Genomic DNA, 21536 nt, shown 5'->3' on the forward strand with positions numbered 1-21536 from the left:
TATTTCTTTTCTTTGTTGTTAAATTTGTTGGTTTGTTTATTTGATTGTATGTATGTTTAATAGTAAACGGAGAGGGGTGGTCAGGGATTGTGAGGGATGGTCGGGGTTGAGGGTAGGGGTGTGCTAGCATGTACTAGAACAGTCTTTCTATAACAGCCATTAACCAGCCGTCCAACACAACGAAAGTGTACTTTGTGTATAACATTCATTAAAGATAACGATCAGGCGACAGTGGTGTTACTTATCGATCCACATGCGATCCTTTGTAACCTGCCTCGGTGAAAACTTCACCGACCCTAGTATGGACTCTCTACCTATCAATTCTAAAACATGGATGTATCAACTTCGAAACATCCCTCTGTGTTAACAAAACTCCCGCGACCCTACTATAGACTCGACCCCTAACGATTCCAAAACATGTATGGTCTAGCTTCGAACCCTGCCTCGGTGAAAACGTCACCGACTCTAGTATGAACGGTGCCCCTAGCCAACTCCAAACCTTCCCTGGGCACCCGAATAAAAAATAACTCACCCAGCCCCTTAATCAATAAAAATTATATATTTGTACTTTAGAGTGATTAGATTGAATGATATGTATGCTAATGTCATATGATATTTAGTTTTTACGTCATTATTTTGGTGAACTTTAAATGTAGACATTTTAAACGGTGTGTCATTTGACACGACGTTGTTGTTTTTTAAAACTTGAAGTTTATAATCTTAAGCAAATTTTTACTAAGGTGATCAAAAATTAAGATGACAATGTAAGGTATAGAAAAAGAAAATACATTGAGTGGTAAAAATAAAAACTTGTCATTAGACGTAGTGTATTATGTATAAGTAAACTTTCTTAAAAATTAACGAAGTTCAAGTCAAAAAGAAGTTTGATGAAAACTGTAATACTAAAGCGAACATGGGGAGGTAATCTGCTGCAAGACTAAGATATATATTCGTCTTCCTTCTAGGTTCATTGCCTTTTTTGGTTGAGGTTAGACATCGCCATGTTTTCAAATATCGCGATGTACGTCACGTTCTCTCCCCTCTTACCTAGTAATCGCTTCCTCTACCCATTGTTTACAACACGCTTACAAAGAAAAAATATCCCACCCTCTACTTGAGACATAAAATACAAAAGTGTATTGTGCCTTGTCGTCACAGGAAACAAAAACGGTAGCGTCTAATGTTGTTAACCCTTGTCTTCCTAAATTATTTTTTAACTTGTTAAAGAAATTGACTGTTTAGTTAAGGAATCTGACGCGAATTTTTTTTTTTTTTTTTTTTTTTTCACAAGGGACGATACTCGTGTGTGTAGACAAGTCTGTTCTAATTTTAGAACAGTTGTCTTTCCTCTCGTTTCTCTATTAGGGAAGCCGTAAGGGGAAGACACGCGACACGTCTTTTAAAATGTAAACAACCGTGCACGGGGTACACTTAAAATAAACCCCGCTGCGAAAATGACAATGGCATGGTGACACTTTTTGGAAAACACGCTTTCATGTAAATAAAATAAGAGTCGCTTTTGTTGTCGCCATGATAATGTATACCTATAAGTTCTCTCCGCCATTACCGACCTAGTATGAATTTCGCGCGCGCGCGCATGTGTGTGTGTGTGTTTGTGTGTGTGTGTGTGTGTGTGTATGTATATCTCAAAAAAGCGTATCATGTCAACACCTGGGCAACAAGTCATAGTCAAAAAGGCCTAATTCATTACAGATCTATAGGAAATCCCTCTTTACATGTACTTACGTTAGGGGGAGTAAACTCATTTGAATAAAAAAAAAACGTATTTAAATATATAGAGTTATAGAACCTTAACCCCGCATACCTACGTACCAACGCATCAAGTCGCCCTGTCGCCCATTAAAAAACACGAACCTACCGAGACTTCGTTTCGTCTCAAAACCTGACTTAACGGTGGTTGAAAGAAAATTCCGACCCTTAAATATATTTTTGTTTTCTCTGACCCTCGCTATAAGCGAATAGTTACAACCATTAATCTTTCATACATAGCAAGGGACGGTTCGCAGGACATGTGGAAACAAAATTTTTTAATTTGATCAAAGAATGACCGGGCGTACGATATGTGAACATAGTTCATGTACAGCTGAAGTCTAATGAAAAAGCCGAGAGCCGTGACTAATTACAGCACCAGCTGTCGCCACACTTAACGCGGAGAGGGACTTAATGGTTTCGATTAATTACCTGTTGTGATCGCTTCAGTGAGTCCGCTATTAAGCAACCACGGGGAGCGCCGGGGAGGCTCACGGGCGGATCGATAAGTACAAGCTGTCGCTAATAAGTAACAGCTGTGGTTAAATGGATGTTATACACAATGACACTTTCTAGTACACGCTAGTGTTAGTCTTTTATTTCAAACGGCGTACAACAAAGAAATTAAAAGCAAACTAATTAAAATGAATTTCAAACAAATAAATTATACAAAGTAATTAAATTAAACAACAAGTAAACAACAATTAAAAATAAAATTTAAAAATAATAATTTAAAAAAATTTTAAAAATTTAAAAAAATTAAAATCAAATTACGTAACTCGTTAATAATAATTAAACTAATTATAAAATTAAATTAAAAATTTAAAAATTAAAAAAATTAAAATCAAATTACGTAACTCGTTAATAAAAATTACACATAGGTGGACCATCATACTGATGGTCAGTGGGTTCGATCAATATTAACTTGGCCCTTGTACGGTGGTTGACAAGAACAAAGGATCGCATGTGGATCGATAAGTAACACCACTGCCCCCTGATCGTTATCTTTAATGAATGTTATACACAAAGTACACTTTCGTTGTGTTGGACGGCTGGTTAATGGCTGTTATAGAAAGACTGTTCTAGTACATGCTAGCACACCCCTACCCTCAACCCCGACCATCCCTCACAATCCCTGACCACCCCTCTCCGTTTACTATTAAACATACATACAATCAAATAAACAAACCAACAAATTTAACAACAAAGAAAAGAAATATATCAAAGTAATTAAATTAAACAAAGTAATTAAAATCAAATTAATTAAAATGAATTTCAAACAAATAATAAATTAAAATAATTACGTAACTCGTTAATAAAAATAATTAAAAAGTAAAAAAAAAAAAAAAAAAAAAAAAAAAAATCAAATTACGTAACTCGTTAATAAAAAAATTACACAATATAAACAAAGTAATTAAAATCAAATTAAAAGTTTAAAAAAAAAAAAAAAAAAAAAAAAAAAAAAATAAATAAAATTAAAAATAAACAAAATAAAAATAATTAAAATCAAATTACGTAACTCGTCAATAAAAACTACACAATATAAACAAATTAATTAAATTAAACAACAAGTAAACAAACAAATTAAACAATTAAAAAGAGTAAACAAAGTAATTAAATTACGTAACTCGATAATAAAAATTAATTAAAATTTAAAAACTCCTTAAAAACGCATTAAAATTACGTAACTAGGTCAAAAATTAATTAAAATTTAAAAAACTCATTAAAAACGCATTAAAATTACGTAACTAGGTCAATGATTACGTCACAAGGTTACTAATTACGTCACAAGGTCACTGATTACGTCACAAGGTCAAAGATTACGTCACAAGGTCACCAAAAGGTGACCCACCCTTCACTCCTCCGCCACCCTAGGGTGGGGAGTATTTTACTATATGTCATTGTACATCCACCCTTCGCTCCTCACCCAGCCTCTGCGCCAGGCTGGGAGTATTTTACTATATCTCATTGTACCTACGGCTCCTGCGCCAACCCCAGTTGGCGTAGTATTTTACTATATGTCTTTGCGCATCCACCCTTCGCTCCTCACCCTGCGATGCGCCAGGCTGGGAGTATTTTGCTATATGTCATTGCGCATCCCGCGCATCCTGCTCCCGAGTATTTTACTATATGTCATTGCTCCTCACCCTGCGCTCCTCCGCCAAAAATAATAATCAAAAGTGACCTAATATACTACTAATGAACAAAGCAATCACCCTCGACAACACAATCAAATCAAAGAACAGGAAAACAGATGAAGACATGATGACTGCAACAGCTATTTTTAGGCAGACTGTATGGACTACACGCAACAAGACAAAATTTGACAGGAAAGTATACGCCGACACGGGCACTGACTATCCCCTAACTCCACAATGCACAAAACATAACATAGTGCTGTGAACAAAGCGATGATTTCCGGACGCAGCTGACTATTTATTAACTTTAACACTAGACAGCTCTCTAAACTAGCAGACAGCGAAACCATTACTACAGAACAGATGACAGCGTGCAGCCTTACATTAGCAGCGTATCAAGTTAGGAAACGACAGTGACAACTTGAAACATCAGGCCTGACTAACCCGTGAAGAAGTGAGCGACAACGACCGACCTGTACTATAGACCTACAGAGGACACAACCTTAGGAACTATAAGGCGACAGATATAAGACGGGTCAAAAGGGGAAAAACAACTAGAATATACCTATTATACAAGAAGTAGATATGACCCTTAAATACTAAAGTAAAATCTATGGGCAGGGAAATAACCAAGTTAATTCTACAACCATATGTAAAAAGGAGTTGCATAACTTTTTTCTGTTACTACACTGTCTATGTTATTTTAATCTTAATTTCTTAAACAAATGTTCATTTTATATTAAAATAAAATACAACAGTAATTCATCTACATGGGAAACAGCAGGGTTAATACTGTGACTGTTGGGGAAATGGAGCTGTATATTACATTACACCATTTATATTAGTACTAAACTCTAAGATACGTTCAATATTACACACATTTACTTAATTCATTACTGGTTTTATGTTTCTCTTTCCATATTAGGCTAATTGAGTAGATAATTTGTTGTGAAGTTATAACTTTCTTTTAAAATTTGATTCTGTTAACAATTAAAATAGAATATGAGATAATAAGCACAAATGAATAAAGTGAATGATAATGATCACCTGTTGAATATAATCTATTATGTTTCTTGTATAATTCATATATAATCAATTATTTTTTCTTTCCTCTTGCATGAAGCCCATACCAACTTTTGGATTTATTTCAATAACATAAAGTTCTCTATAACCTTCCACTCTTATTATCATATCAAAATCTTATTCATTTTATAACTTTATATTTCAGAAATAGCAAAAATTACGATCCAGAAAACACCCCCTCCCCCCAACATAATCCACATTTGATTTGTAATTAATATGCACATTTAAGTTTCAGGTATAGTATTACATTGTAAGTCTACAACAGTCGCATGATGAAAGTAGTAAAATATCAGCAACTGACACCACACAAACAATGGCTGGGCACGCTCTAAATAAAAATCTACAACTCTTAGACTTATTTAAAAAATAGCAAAAATAAATTAATAAATTAAGATAGTAGTAGAGATATTTTCAGAATACGGGATAGGTAGTGGTGTCTACTCTAAATCAATGCCGAGAAATCAAACGTTCTAGGAAACGTATAGGTAAGACAAAATACGACACCCCAATTCTAGTGACAGACAAACTCAAACTGTACGACTTCACTTGGACGAGACTGACGGATACAATTACACAGAAGCTGCACAAATATACACATTGTAGTGCAGCCATTAGGACAGCGCTAATTAACATATATGCCTACATATTACGAAAACATAGCTTTACCAACACACTTTATAAAACAAGCAAATAAAACATTAGAGATTGAATTTTAAAAAATATATCATTAGAAACATTAACAATCAAACCCTATTACAAAGTAAAATAAATAGAGGTAAAGGACTACATGTCATTATTACATTATACATTAGTAGTGATTCTAAAGCAAAGCAGGACGATATTAAAAACAAATTACAGTACACCATATTTTATTTTCAAAGTCCTGTTTCTGAATGAACACAGATTGTCTACTTAGGTTAACGTTACATGTTACATGTAATAAGCTGTAATATAATATACTTATTATAACTTATATATTTTACATTAACATTTAAAATTGTTTTAATGCTCTGCTTAAATGATTTGTAACCAGTAAAAACATCGGAATGTTGGCCACATATATAATTGTAAAAACGTATTTACGAAGTCACTTTTAGTTTTTTTGACAGTTTGAACATACAATTTGAAGAAAATAAAACATACAAAAAATTATTGCTATTTTATAATAACACTCTTTACATTAGAGTCTTTAAACGTTAATATTATATTGTGCATTTTTAGAGACATCTGCTGTTTTGATTTTTTTATCTTGAATAGTTTTTTTTTTTTATTGTTATACAATAAAAACAAACGTTTATCATACTAATATTGCGCTAATTAAAAAACAATATTCGCAAACATAATTGTTCTTTGGTAACTGTCACATACCGACACCTTGAAGTGAACGACACAACTAACGTGTCGTTTGACTGAATTCTACAAACCAGAAATAAGAATTAACAAATTGTATGCAAGCTGACAGACATGGTGTTGTTGTTTACCTTCCTGCATCATAGGGAGAGCCGTGTGTCAACAGAAGGGGGAAGTGATGAACGAACTCAATAGCGACTCACACATTTCACGTGCTACCTCTTGTAACATTTGATTCAGATAAGTTAGCCGAGGTTTATTGTTTATATGAAACAAAATTATATCATTAATGTATATTTTCCAAACATCTAGCGAGTTAACCACATGTGTGTTTCAAATGTAGCAGAACTGACAACTAGGCTAACCAAACAGTATGCCATATAATATGTAAGACGTCATTATGTCAACCCAGCTCAGATGGGTACCTGACTAACGTTTGGAAAAACTGCGGCCACAGCTAAGACCTCCGTACATAACCCGTGTGATTTAGTGCACTTTGATTTTAGCCAAAAGGCAGAAAAGTTAAATGGTACAATCAATCTCTCGACTAATCAGACCAATGTGGTGAATGATTTAAATGGCAGTTTCAATAACTTGATAGAGGATTGTATCAACACACGGTCTTCCATATTGAACTCAAACACAACTTTATATTGAGCTACATCTGACCCGCTCCCAAAGTAGCAGGTGCAAATTTTACAAGGTCAGATATTTTATATTTTAGTTCATTTTAAATGTGTATAATATATTAGGTTTGCTACAGTGTACATATTGTTATTTTTGTTAACATATGCAGAAAAGCACTTACTTTAATTCATGCTCCGAAAGTTTTCAAGGGAAGTAATTACCTGTGTAATTGACATATCAAATACACTAAATGCGTTCGAAATAATTCAAATAAAATAGGCATAATGTTTTATTTGTCAAGACGTACTCGCTTTAAAATACTATTTTTTGTTTAAAAAACGATAAATACTGAATATTTGTCTTTGTTTTCAATTTAAAAAGTGTATGCAATTGAATAATAAATACAGTCGCGATGTGTGTTACACATTTAGAAGACATGTGATGAAGTCTAATAGATCAATGTTACTTCATCCATGAGCGTTGTTTATATGAATTTCCTGATTCAATGAATTATATAAAAAAACTTCACAACCGGCAGAACGCTATTCGTGCAGCCACTATTAACATAACTTTTCTGTTTGAAGGGTGTCATTAAAACCTTAACACATCTTTTATAACATTTCTTCGGAAATCCCAGACATCATTCAGTATACACATAATAAAAAAAAACCCAGTGGCTTCACACGTTGTGTCTATGTTTTCTAGATCTAGTCAGGTTATGTACATTTGGTTTTAGCCTCGAAAAATAACAAATCATGTTATAATTTTTTTAAATATTTTTATCATTGGGGGGGAGGCGCCGGTGAAAAATATTTTTTTTTAATATTCGTTAGAAAACAACTATTTCTTTACAGCTTTTTTAAAGGTACATCAGCATAATGCAATTCCACTAAAAAAATTAAAGAAAAAATCTTGGTAAGTATGACAACGGCGGTCACCTAGAAAAATTAACCCCTTCCTAGTAAATAAAACATGTAAAGTGCAAAACAAAATGTCATAAAAACGTTTTAATAACAAGCTTTTATGTAATAATGCACTAAAAAGGAGAACATATATAATAGACTTATTTAAATATGTTAGGTCAGCAGTTAAAGAGAGTTAGCACTAGGGGAAAATGTAGAGAGTTCGAAGTAGATAGTGTTAGGGATGGTCATAGAAATGTGTAGGGAGAATTCTAGTGTTAGTTGTAGTTAGATAGTGTTAGTAGACAGTTAGGTGTTAGGACGTAGTTAGGGTAGGAGTTGATGTCATGTGTAAGTAAGGAACTGTATTTTATTGATACGGACCTTTTTTGTGTAGATTCCACACTGTACTAGGCGTACGTAAGACTAGGCGATCACCGTAAGGAGTATATATCTATATATCTATCTATATACATATATATATATATATATATATATATATATATATATATATATATATATATATATATATATATATATATATATATATATATATATATATATATATATATATATATATATATATATATATATATATATATATATATATATATATATATATATATATATATATATATATATATATATATATATATATATATATATATATACAGTATATTCATTACGCAACACTGCAGTTATATATAGAATCATTCTTTTACCCCACCCTCATATTACCTCTCATTCAGTTACAAAACTGTATTTGAAACTCTTAAAATAATCAGCCCATTTTAAGGCAATGGTAAGTTCTATTTATTAGTGGAAATACACAGTTATTATACGATTGGGTGATCTAAAATTATGTACATGAATATTAATTTGGATTGGCATTTAAAGCGAACATATCACAATTACTTACCATTTATTTTTCTACAGTATTAATGTGAAACAACTCACAGACACAAAACCGATTCATAACTATATAAATCAAAATTAAAATGAAGAAAAATAAGAAAAACATGCTAACACATTATTTAAGATCTATTAAACCAAATTTAAATTATTATTAAATACTTAAACAACGAAAGCTGATCTTGAATCTTTTATTAATGATATTAATACATTTAGAAAACGAATATTACGTGCTTATTTAATGTTGCTTTCAGAGACAACCAAATTATTCAGGTTGAACAATGCTCACTAGATTGATCTCGGTTTTGGCTGAAAAAATTATTACCTTTAAAATACCACATGTTCGAAAGAATGAAAAATATGGTGGCCGGAAAGAACCGCAACGGAAAAAAGCGCAACGGAAAAAAGCGCAAATCAAAAAGCGCAACGGAAATAAGCGCACACGGAAAAAAGCGCAAAGAGAAAAAAGCGCACACAGAAAAAAGCGCAAAGAGAAAAAAGCGCAAACAGAAAAAAGCGCAAAGAGAAAAAAGCGCACACAGAAAAAAGCGCAAACAGAAAAAAGCGCAAACGGAAAAAAGCGCAAAGAGAAAAAAGCGCACACGGAAAAAAGCGCAAAGAGAAAAATGCGCAAACAGAAAAAAGCGCAAAGAGAAAAAAGCGCACACAGAAAAAAGCGCAAACAGAAAAAAGCGCAAACGGAAAAAAGCGCAAAGAGAAAAAAGCGCAAACGGAAAAAAGCGCAAATAGAAAAAAGCGCACACGGAAAAAAGCGCAAACGGAAAAAAGCGCAAACGGAAAAAAGCGCAAACAGAAAAAAGCGCAAACGGAAAAAAGCGCAAACAGAAAAAAGCGCACACAGAAAAAAGCGCAAACAGAAAAAAGCGCAAACGGAAAAAAGCGCAAACAGAAAAAAGCGCACATAGAAAAAAGCGCAAACGGAAAAAAGCGCAAACAGAAACAGAAAAATGCGCAACCAGAAAAAACACACAGAAAAATGCGCAACCAGAAAAAACACAAAGAAAAATGTGCAAAAGAGAAATTTAGCACAAAGACCATATGGACTAGATGACACATTTATACATGACTGTGAGGGCTGCTGTGAGAGTGTCGTGTTTGATCACGTGATCTACTACCATTTAAAGCGTACCACTACCATCTGCATTCCCATCACCACGATACAGGCGATAATCACTTTACACAATGCCTATTATTTTCTTGGTCAATAATTATTCAACTACTATTCTCGTATAAACATAAAACTATCGACATTACACGAAGTATCTTTCACATTCTCCCTAGTCTGAACTACCTAGCTTGCATACTATAACAACCCGTTCCTAACCCCACCATATATATATATATATATATATATATATATATATATATATATATATATATATATATATATATATATATATATATATATATATATATATATATATATATATATATATATATATATATATATTTATATATATATATATATATATATATATATATATATATATATATATATATATATATATATACCGAGGGGTCTATGGGGGGGTTATGACCCCCCATAAACCCCCCCCCCCCCCCCTGCCTACGCCACTGCATATAAGTATTCGCATAGATTTAGAGTAGCGTCCCTTATGTTTACATGTTTTCATTACCCTTCAAACAAAAGTCTATTTTAGTTATATTGAGATTAAAGAATGTAAATAAATAGTATACACAATTCTGTAGAATAGGAACGATTGGGAGGGAAGTGACATTTAGCGCAGTAAATTTAGAGATTAGGTAGGGTATAATAAATGGTGGGGTTAGGAAAGTTAAGGGGTCCATTCTCTAATAGGCAATCTATGTCTCTTTCATATATAATATAATGTTTTAGAACCCCCCGCTTTCCCACCCCCCTCACACACAAGGGGTTGAATACTTTACATGCATTTTTGGTTGTAATGGGACAATCCTTAAAATAAAAAAAAAATAAAAAAAATAATTATTTTTCCAATTCGAAAGAAGCAATAGCGATTGTTTAAACTAAATAATGTGCAAGTCTTGGAAACTAACATCAAATAAGCAAACGTTGTTTGTTTTCTAAATGTATCAATTTTTTGCATTAATTTAACTTCTATGCCATGCGTGGGTTGTTCTATTTATAGATGTCTACAGAAATGTGTTTACTTCTGTCCTGCCTATGTCTTGTGTGTTGTTCTATTTTATTTTCCTTAATTTTAAAATCTCAAACCTAGGCCTAACGTTTACAGTGCAGTACCTTTAGTATCTAGCATGTTTATTTCGATTTTTTTTTTGCTTTTAAAACAAAAAAAGTTTGAAAGAATCAGTGCAAGAAATAGCAGGTGCATATTTTACATGGTTAGATTTTGTTCTATTTTAGTTAATTTTAAATGTGTATAATAGATTATGTTTATTGCATTGTACATATTGTTATTTTAATTCACACATGCAGATAAGCATATACCAGGGGTCGGCAACCTGCGGCTCGCGAGCCGCATGCGGCTCTTTTGATATCAAGATGCGGCTCTCCGGCTCCTTGAACAAATACTAATGATCTTAATAAAAAAATAAAAAAATTGAAATAAAAAAATGTTAGTGGCTCTTTAAAACCAGGGAAATTTTGAAAATTGTAACTTTTGGCTCTTCCGCTTCAAAAGGTTGCCGACCCCTGGCATATACCAATAACTTAAATGCATGTTCCGAAAGTTTGCAAGGGAAGCAATTACCTGTGTAATTGACAAATCAAGTACAATGAAACAATTCAAATAAAAGAGGCACAATGTTTTATTTGCCAAAACGTACAAGATTTAACATATTATTTTTTGTTTAAAATTATACACAATTAAAAATGTGTCTTTGTTTTCTATTTAAAATATGTATGCAATTAAAATTTAAACACGGTAGCGATATATGTTACACATTTAGAAGACATGTGATAATGTCTTATCGATCGATATTTAACGGTAAAGAACTTTCCAGATTTAATGAATTTTATAAAAACTTCACAACCGACAGAACCCTATTTCAGGGGTCAGCAAACTGCGGCTCCTTTGATGTCGAGATGCGGCTCTTTAGCTCCTTGCAGAAATATTAATAATTTTATTTTCAAAACTTATAAAATTATTTTTTTCTGCTACAGTTGGTAATGAACAATAAAATAATAAACAACGAACACTCGCTATTCTATTATAATATTTAGTTACGCCCTATTTCAGTGTAGGCTAATATCACAAATTGTAACGTTCAACTTCATGGTGGATATCACAAAGAAACTAAACGAGCTAATTGTAAAACTACAAGGAAATGGAAAAAACCCAGCCTATGCCTTGCTCGAAGAAGCTGATTGTTTCGAAAAATAAATTCCTTCATTTTGTTGAAGACAAGGAAAGCGTTAAATTGCTTTATTTCGTAAATCTGAAAAAAATATCATGATAAAATCAACGCTACTGTTAACATTCAGCATTACTATTAACAAAATGAAGGGTGTATTCACTTAGAGTTTCAAAACAAATGCAAACACTCTGACGTTCATAGTAGATTCTCTCAACACACAAAAACAAATGAGATTAACTTTGAGCTATTTGGAATTGGTGCTGGTTCGCTTCAAATTAAATTGCTAGATTTGAAAACCAAACATTTGGTAAGTTCGTAGATCTCAAGAGCAAGTTAGAAGATTTGGGGGTCCAGTAAAACATGCACGTTACGCTGCACAACTGGACAACTCTAAAAGAAATGCCGCGAGTTGAGGCCCTACTATGTGACGCATAGAATAGTCTTGCAGGATGCTATAGTAGGGTGACGAACCATGCGAAACATGTGTATGTTTTTATTTGAATACATTTTTTTCATATTTAAAGCTATATATATATATATATATATATATATATATATATATATATATATATATATATATATATATATATATATATATATAATTCTAATCAAATATCATAATATTGAAATAAAATGTCAGTGGCACTTTGAAAACTGGGATATTTGGTAAATTGTAACTTCCGTCCCAAAAGGTTGCCGACCCCTGGCCTAAGCAGACGATACAGCTTTTACTCTCCAAACAAAAACAATCCATGTCCTTAATATTCTCCTGTCATTACAATGTCACTGGCTTCACACGTTGTGTTTGTGTCTTGTATATCTAGTTAGATTATGTGCATTTGGTGTTATCGTCTAAAAATACTAATTAACGTTATCCGGTAAAAAAAAACGATTTTAATACTCATTAGAAAGCAAATATTTTTACAGCTTTTTAAAGTTACATTTGCATATGCATTTCCACTAAAAAAGATTGGTGAGAAAATCCCGGTAACTATGACAACGGCGGTCATCTTGAAAAATTAACCCCTTCGTAGGTTTTCCACCATTCATCAAATCTTATATGTTAAGCCCAATAAACAATGCATTCACAATCATCTTCCATATTTTGCGGTCCTCAGCTTAAATTTTTTTTTATTGTACACTGGGCATAACTCCTGCGTTTTTCTTCCTTTGATTTATCAACTTCTGGTGGGGTTGAAGTGAAATTCTTGCCTCTACAACCAGGTCTTGAGGTGATATTTCTTTGAAGTAATCCCTAAATGTGAGCTCTAGCTATCAATTGCCTATATTCAAGTTTAGTTTTGCATTCTGCCATTATTGAATTCTTGTCACATGTATATATAAATGGCCTTTTGACTTCAAATCTTTATCTTGGCATCACATTATCAATGTATGAAACATGGAGATCAGGTTCAGTGGACCATGTAGTCTTCACAGTTTAGAAGTACATGGTATCTGTGAGTTTAAAAAAGAATCCCTACTGTGGCATGTACAGTTTACTATGATCGATAATTAGAGTTACCAAACACTCAAAATAAAAATGATGTAATTGCCTAAAAATATTGTGATCTTCATTTCTATCAACATCTATTGTCCATTTCCCATAACAACAGTCAGTCACTTTTATTTGAAACTGTGTTTTCAGAAGCCACTAGTTGAAAATAATATCTTGATCCAGTCTTTTTTTTTAATTATCACAAGGTCGTTTGGTTGCTCATGTTTTGGGCAAGTCTAGTTCTATTGATGAAAATGAAAAAAACATAACATGTTTTGATACGAGATTATATTTTAGTTATCTATATAACAAGTACAGTTATACATTAACATTTGTCCAAAGAAAGTTAGATAAAAACATGGCCACAAACACAATACTTAGAGTTTTTAAACAGCTAGGAGAACGTTGCAGTTGATGCTCTCTAAAATGTATCATGTTCATCTTCACCTTCCTACATCATATACAGATCAGAGCCAACAGATGGGGGAAGTGATCAACAAAGTATTTTACGACCCCCACCTTTCACGTGCTATTCTCGTAGTTTTTGATGCAAGCAACATGGCTGGGTTTCCAAGTATTTTTAAACTTTTATTTTATTAAATCATGAAAGCGAGCTGACCGAGAGGATATTGTTAATGTAACAGGACTTTAATATGTGCACTTTGAAATTAGTTAGAGGATGTAATACAAATGGGAATGTAAGGGGTTATCCATGTATGACGTCCACACGGGGGGGGGGGGGGGTGTCTGAAAAAAATAGACTTTTGCGAATTAAGTGGACTTTTGTGGGGAGGTTGTCCAAAATAATCTTAAAATATGTTTGGACGTCATATATTGATGACCTCTAACGAGATTTACGTACCTAGAGGCGTTATTTATTTAATCATTTCATACCTCAACAATAGCGTTTTTTTTTAAACGTATGTTCCGTGTTTTACGTCATGTGTTTGTGTACTTTTCTACGGATAAAAGTTATTTTATAACAGTACTTGTTACATACATTTCCGACGTAAAAAATCGAGCAAGAGAACAAGTCAAATATTGCTTAACCCTTTATTGCATGAATTATTGTTTTACTTGGTAAAAAATTGTTGACTTCATATTTCTACAGTATTAGAAAAAAATTTCAACTGACAACCAACGACACAAGGAACAATTAGCTAATTAGATTTTATTGCATGTCTTTAAAAATTTTAAATACATATTTAAGGCTTTCAATTTTTGAAATTACAATAACATTTTAATAGTTAATCGAAGTAAAACTAAACATTTTGAAGGTTTTTGTATATAATTATTATATTCTATAAAATGTTTCACTCCTTGTTTAAATTAAAAGGTGTTTAATTACACAATTTTGTATATTTTACCTGGCTTGCTATTTGTAATAGATTTGCAATGTCTCCCTTGAAAACAATATTGCATGTAACAGAGGGAGGTAATTACTCTTTGTAAATCAACATGTTCATTGGTAAAATCAAAACTATAATATAACGAGAAAAATGGCCCGTTGAGGAAGGATACAACGGGCGCTAGGCTGATAGTGCTGTCCCTTTTCTCTAAACTAAAACCACCCCCCCCCCCCACACCCCCCCCCCCCCCACCCCCACCCCCCCACCACCCAAAAAAACATGTCTCGTTGAGGAAGGATACAACGGGCGCTAGGCTGATAGTGCAGTCTCTTTTCTCTAAACTAAAACCACCCCACCCCCACACACACACCACCCCCTCCCACCCCCCCCACCCCCCAAAAAACATGTCTCGTTGAGGAAGGATACAACGGGCGCTAGGCTGATAGTGCTGTCTCTTTTTTCTAAACTAAAACCACCCCCCCCCCACCCCCACCCCCCGCCCCCCCCCCCCAAAAAAAAACATGTCTACCGTCCCATTCAACGAAATATAATTATATACTTTTTCCAGTGTCCGCCCCCTCCCCGAAAATTCTACCCCCGCCCCCGAAAATTTCAAGTACCCCCACCCCTCTCCGTGGAGGAAAAAGTCTGAAAGAAACACTGGTGTCGCGCTTAGCCACTACGCGAAGAATTGCATTAAAGAAATTGCAAGAAAACCCCTTTTTAGATTAGACACATTAATTAGGCGGTAATTTTATTATAGAGTATCGATGAGGACATTTCTTTTGAGTTGGGGAGGGGGTGCTCAGACGTTCTTACGCGGGGGTGGGGCTTCGCCCCTACCCGAAGAATTGTATGAAAGAAACTCTTCACGCAAACCACTTAGATTAGACAAAATTGCCTTTTTATTCAATGTTTACTCGAGAATCAATGACGTCATATTACTGTGTGCACTCTCCGGCTTGATATTATTTTCTACTATACGACGTCATACTTCGTTTTCGTTTCACTGTGCAAGTTTTTAATTTCCTTGTGTTTTCTCTATAGCGTTCTTGTCAGATAGAATTTTTGCTTATGTTTTCAGCAATTCATAATTTGTGAATTCGACACAACCTGCCCTCCCCCTTCCGCCCAGTGAAAGCAGCCGTTTACAGACGGCAATGAAAAGATCTAGCAGAAATTGTTACCTCCCCTTCGTTTAAAATACTAATTTATCTGCCCCTTATAGTCGTCACTAGTTCAACCCGGCTCTATAAATGTAAACATTCGTGAACCATCGCTCACCAGACTGGTGGGGGTGGTAGCGATATGTGAGTTTATGAGTTGACCGCCTTTATAGTCTAATGTAGTAGAACTAACAACAAGGTTAACTAAACATTATGTTATGACTGTATGATGTCTAAATCATTTAAACATGATTCAAAGTAAATATTGAATAACACAATTAAATTGTCGAGTCTATGTCTATATAAATCCTGAGGATGAAAAATATTGTAAACTATATAGAGGTAAACTGCTTGCCTTCACAATACAATTTATATTAATACGAGTTAATTAGCCATGTAAGTACACATTGACGCTATGTGCAATATCATCTTGATGATATCACACTAAGTTGTATATTGCGCTACATCTGACCAGCTCCAAAAGTGACGCCTATGTATCTTACATGGTTACACATTTTCTAATTTTATTTTAAATGTGTCTAAATGATTAGGAACACTGTCGGTGATATATTGTTATATTGGTTTACCAATACATATAATACATTATTACCGATTCCTTTTTTTGGGAGTGTTTGCATGTGACGTAATCACGTATTTAATAGTCATAAAAGGTTTGGTGAATGATTTGGAAAAATAAAATAAAACGAAACAGACATAAATTGTGTGTGCTATAACATATATTAAATTGTATATACAGTGTTATAATAATGATACAAATGTGTAGACATGCGTTTAGTTTTTGTTTAAAACATATCTGTATTTGCTAAATTAAAAACTATAGTTTTCTTTTGTAGATATATAAATGACGAGTGTCTCTTTATATTTAAGAAAAAATGTTGACTTCGGAGCCCGTTAAGAGCGTCTACCGCCCCTATAACGATTAAATATTTATATAGAAAATATACTTTGATCAGTGTCCGCCCAACCTACCCTCCCCTAGCTACGCCAATAGGTCAGGTCTGCCCAATGTCTAAGGGTCATTGCTTTTATCTATATATATAATTCTCTTCTTCGAGCCGTTAGAAAACAAGCTGCAAACGCTCTCCCTACCTCCCCACCCCTACATGGTTTTAGTGAGCTGTGTTCACTCTAAATGTTTACAAGCAGAGCCAACGATTTAAAACGTAGGGGGGGGGAGGAGGGGGGGAGGGAAGGAAGGGGGGGGGGTTATGGTCCTTAACGAGCTACTTATAGTGTTTTAAAGAAATATTTTCAGTGTCAGCGTTGGTACTGTCGAATTCACAAATTATGAATTATTGAAAATTAGAAACAACTAAATAGCGGCGTATGTTATGCCGCGGGCCGGCTCGTATATATAAAAAAGTGTGTTTCACATACATATTGTACGTCTCAAAAATATTGCTCGACAAATTCGAAGAACGTTCTCATTGTTCAAATGGAACTAAAAATATTGCAATAAACATTTAAGTGTGTCTGATTTATGTTAGTCCTATAATCCACACTGACATAGTAAGTGAAATATGACTCGCTCTAAACAAGTCATGTGTATATCCAATCTAATATATAAAGCTCAGTTCTGTAACGTGTGGCAAAAAACAAAAAAGTTTGTCGTTGACACTTCTACGGATTTAAGTGTTAGATTTTTTATCGTGCTCAAAGTCTAAATGTACGAGTCGAAAAATTACCATTGAAAGTCTTTAAAAACAATTTTCATTCTATTCACTTAGAAGAATAATTTTCAATTATGAACGCGACATAAAATTTTTAAAAAGTGTATCGACGTTTATAAAATTTCTAAAATTGTGTCGGAAATGTATTGACTGCAAAGTTACTTCCCTTTAATGAAAAATAAATCCTTAAGAAGAGAGAATTATCATTTTATTACTTTGTTTTTGGTGTTAAGAAAAAAAAAATAATTACACAATTAGCGGGGATTGATTAAGTGCAATGTCGTTAGGTATTTTTAACACTGCCTTTTATTTATTCTATACACTGAACATACTGTTCAATAATTATTATTTTTTTTTAAAAAATCAATAACATTTAATAAGCCAGGTCCTACAAATCATATACGTTTATTTCTTTCCATTTACGGATAAGCTTGGAGTATTATCATTGTTGTTCACTAAATTGAAACAGGCGCGTCCGCCGGCGTCCCTGCACGGTTTGATTTGGCACCCTGGGCTATCATGTGAGCGCTATGCTGCATAATTTTGTTTTAAACAGTGCGATAGACTATGGATAAGAAAGGTTACTATAGTCTTTAAGTGAATCAAATCCGGGCGTCCTCCGGCACCCCGACAGGGTGCTATTTGGCGACCCGGGCCTTCCGGTGTACGCTATGGTATCTACGTTCGCGTGAGTTCAAAAGACTATAAATAAGTTATGCACTATAGGCGTTTACTAAGTTCAATCAGGCGGTGACGTCATGGTGCGTCCTCTGGCGCCCAGACAGGGTGCTTTTTGGGGTCCCGGGCCTCCCGTGTTCGGTTTCGCGCCTACGTTCATTAAAGTGAGTGCAAAAGACTATGAATAAGTTGGGGTACTATAGTCGTTTATTAAGTTGAAGTAGGCGATTCAGCCCCGTGAGCACTTTGCGTTTATATTCGCGTTAGTGTTTTCTTTGTGTTTAGGTTGGGTTTGCGTTAGTGGTTGCGTTTTGATTTGGTTCGTTTTTGTTCTTTCTTTTTTCTTTTTCGTTTGTGTTTTATTTTCATTGGGTTTGTGTTTGTATTTGTGTTTGAGGTTGGTTTTGCGTTTGGATTTGGTTTGTTTTCGTTTGTTTTTTCTTTTGTGTTTTTTTTCTTTGGGTTTGTGGTTGGTTTTGCGTTTGTATTTGGTTTGTTTTCGTTTGCTTTTTCGTTTGTTTTTTTCTTTGGGTTTGTGTTTGTGGTTGGTTTTGTGTTTGGATTTGGTTTGTTTTCGTTTGCTTTTTTCTTTGTGTTCGTATTGGTGTTTGTGGTTGTGGTTGGTTTGTTGTAAGTTTTTGTTTTCGTTTGTATTTGTAATTGTGTTAGCGTTATGTTTGCGTTTTGTTGTTTTGGTTTTGGTTGGTTGTGGTTTGGGTGGGCAATGCCGGGTTTATGATGATTACTAAACACACAGGTGATGGTCTTTAACAGAAGGGTTTTTCACAGAAGCCAGAGCAGGGCCTGGCCGGGACGGCTAGTCTAATATATAAAGCTCAATTCTGTAACGTGTGGCAAAAAAGTTTGTCGTTGACATTTCTATGGATTTAAGTGTTAGATTTTTTATCGTGCTCATAGTCTAAATTTACGAGTTTAAAAATTACCATTGAAAGTCTTTAAAAACAATTTTCATTCTATTTACTTAGAAGAATAATTTTCAATTGTGAACACGACATAACATTTTTAAAAAGTGTATCGACGTTTATAAAATTTCTAAAATTGTGTCGGAAATGTATTTACTGCGCAGTTACTTCCCTTTAATAAAAAAATTCTTAAGAAGAAAGAATTTACATTTTATTACTTTGTTTTTGGTGTTAAGAAAAAAAAATAACTACATAATTAGCGGGGATTGATTAAGTGCAATGTCGTTAGGTATTTTTAACACTGCCTTTTATTTATTCTATACACTGAACATACTGTTCAATAATTTTTTTTTTTAAATCAATAACATTTAATAAGCCAGGTCCTACAAATCCTATATGTTTATTTCTTTCCATTTACGGATAAGCTTGGAGTATTATCATTTTTGTTCACTAAATTGAAACAGGCGCGTCCGCCGGCGCCCTTGCACGGTTCGATTTGGCACCCTGGGCTATCATGTGAGCGCTATGCTGCATAATTTTGTTTTTAACAGTGCGATAGACTATGGGTAAGAAAGGTTACTATAGTCTTTAAGTGAATCAAATACGGGCGTCCTCCGGCACCCCGACAGGGTGCTATTTGGCGCCCCGGGCCTTCCGGTGTACGCTATGGTATATACGTTCGCGTGAGTTCAAAAGACTATGAATAAGTTATGTACTATAGTCGTTTACTAAGTTCAATCAGGCGGTGACGTCATGGTGCGTCCTCTGGCGCCCAGACAGGGTGCTATTTGGGGTCCCGGGCCTCCCGTGTTCGGTTTCGCGCCTACGTTCATTAAAGTGAGTGCAAAAGACTATGAATAAGTTGGTGTACTATGGTCGTTTATTAAGCTGAAACAGGCGATTCCGCCCCGGGCTAGACTCTGAGCACTGTGCGTTTATGTTCGCGTTAGTGTTTTCTTTGTGTTTAGGTTGGGTTTGCGTTAGTGGTTGCGTTTTGATTTGGTTCGTTTTTGTTCTTTCTTTTTTCGTTTTCGTTTGTGTTTTATCTTCTTTGCATTTGTGTTTGTATTTGTGTTTGTGGTTGGTTTTGCGTTTGTATTTGGTTTGTTTTCGTTTGTTTTTTCGTTTGTGTTTTTTTCTTTGGGTTTGTGGTTGGTTTTGCATTTGGATTTGGTTTGTTTTCGTTTGCTTTTTCGTTTGTTTTTTTCTTTGTGTTCGTATTGGTGTTTGTGATTGTGGTTGGGTTAGTTGTTAGGTTTTTGTTTTCGTTTGTATTTGTAATTGTGTTAGCGTTATGTTTGCGTTTTGTTGTTTTGGTTTTAGTTTGGGTGTGCAATGCCGGGTTTATGATGATTACTAAACACACAGGTAATGGTCTTTAACAGAAAGGTTTTTCACAGAAGCCAGAGCAGGGCCTGGCCGGGACGGCTAGTATATATATATATCTAATATATAAAGCTCAATTCTGTAACGTGTGGCAAAAAAGTTTGTCGTTGACATTTCTATGGATTTAAGTGTTAGATTTTTTATCGTGCTCATAGTCTAAATTTACGAGTTAAAAAATTACCATTGAAAGTCTTTAAAAACAATTTTCATTCTATTTACTTAGAAGAATAATTTTCAATTGTGAACACGACATAACATTTTTAAAAAGTGTATCGACGTTTATAAAATTTCTAAAATTGTGTCGGAAATGTATTTACTGCACAGTTACTTCCCTTTAATAAAAAAATTCTTAAGAAGAAAGAATTTACATTTTATTACTTTGTTTTTGGTGTTAAGAAAAAAAGAATAACTACATAATTAGCGGGGATTGATTAAGTGCAATGTCGTTAGGTATTTTTAACACTGCCTTTTATTTATTCTATACACTGAACATACTGTTCAATATTTTTTTTTTTAAATCAATAACATTTAATAAGCCAGGTCCTACAAATCCTATATGTTTATTTCTTTTCATTTACGGATAAGCTTGGAGTAAAATTATCATTTTTGTTCACTAAATTGAAACAGGCGCGTCCGCCGGCGCCCTTGCACGATTCGATTTGGCACCCTGGGCTATCATGTGAGCGCTATGCTGCATAGTTTTGTTTTTAACAGTGCGATAGACTAT

This window comes from Physella acuta, unplaced genomic scaffold (genome assembly GCF_028476545.2).
Source record: "Physella acuta isolate Inbredline_101_S28 unplaced genomic scaffold, ASM2847654v3 ptg002175l, whole genome shotgun sequence".
NCBI classification, from domain to species: Eukaryota; Metazoa; Mollusca; class Gastropoda; family Physidae; genus Physella; species Physella acuta.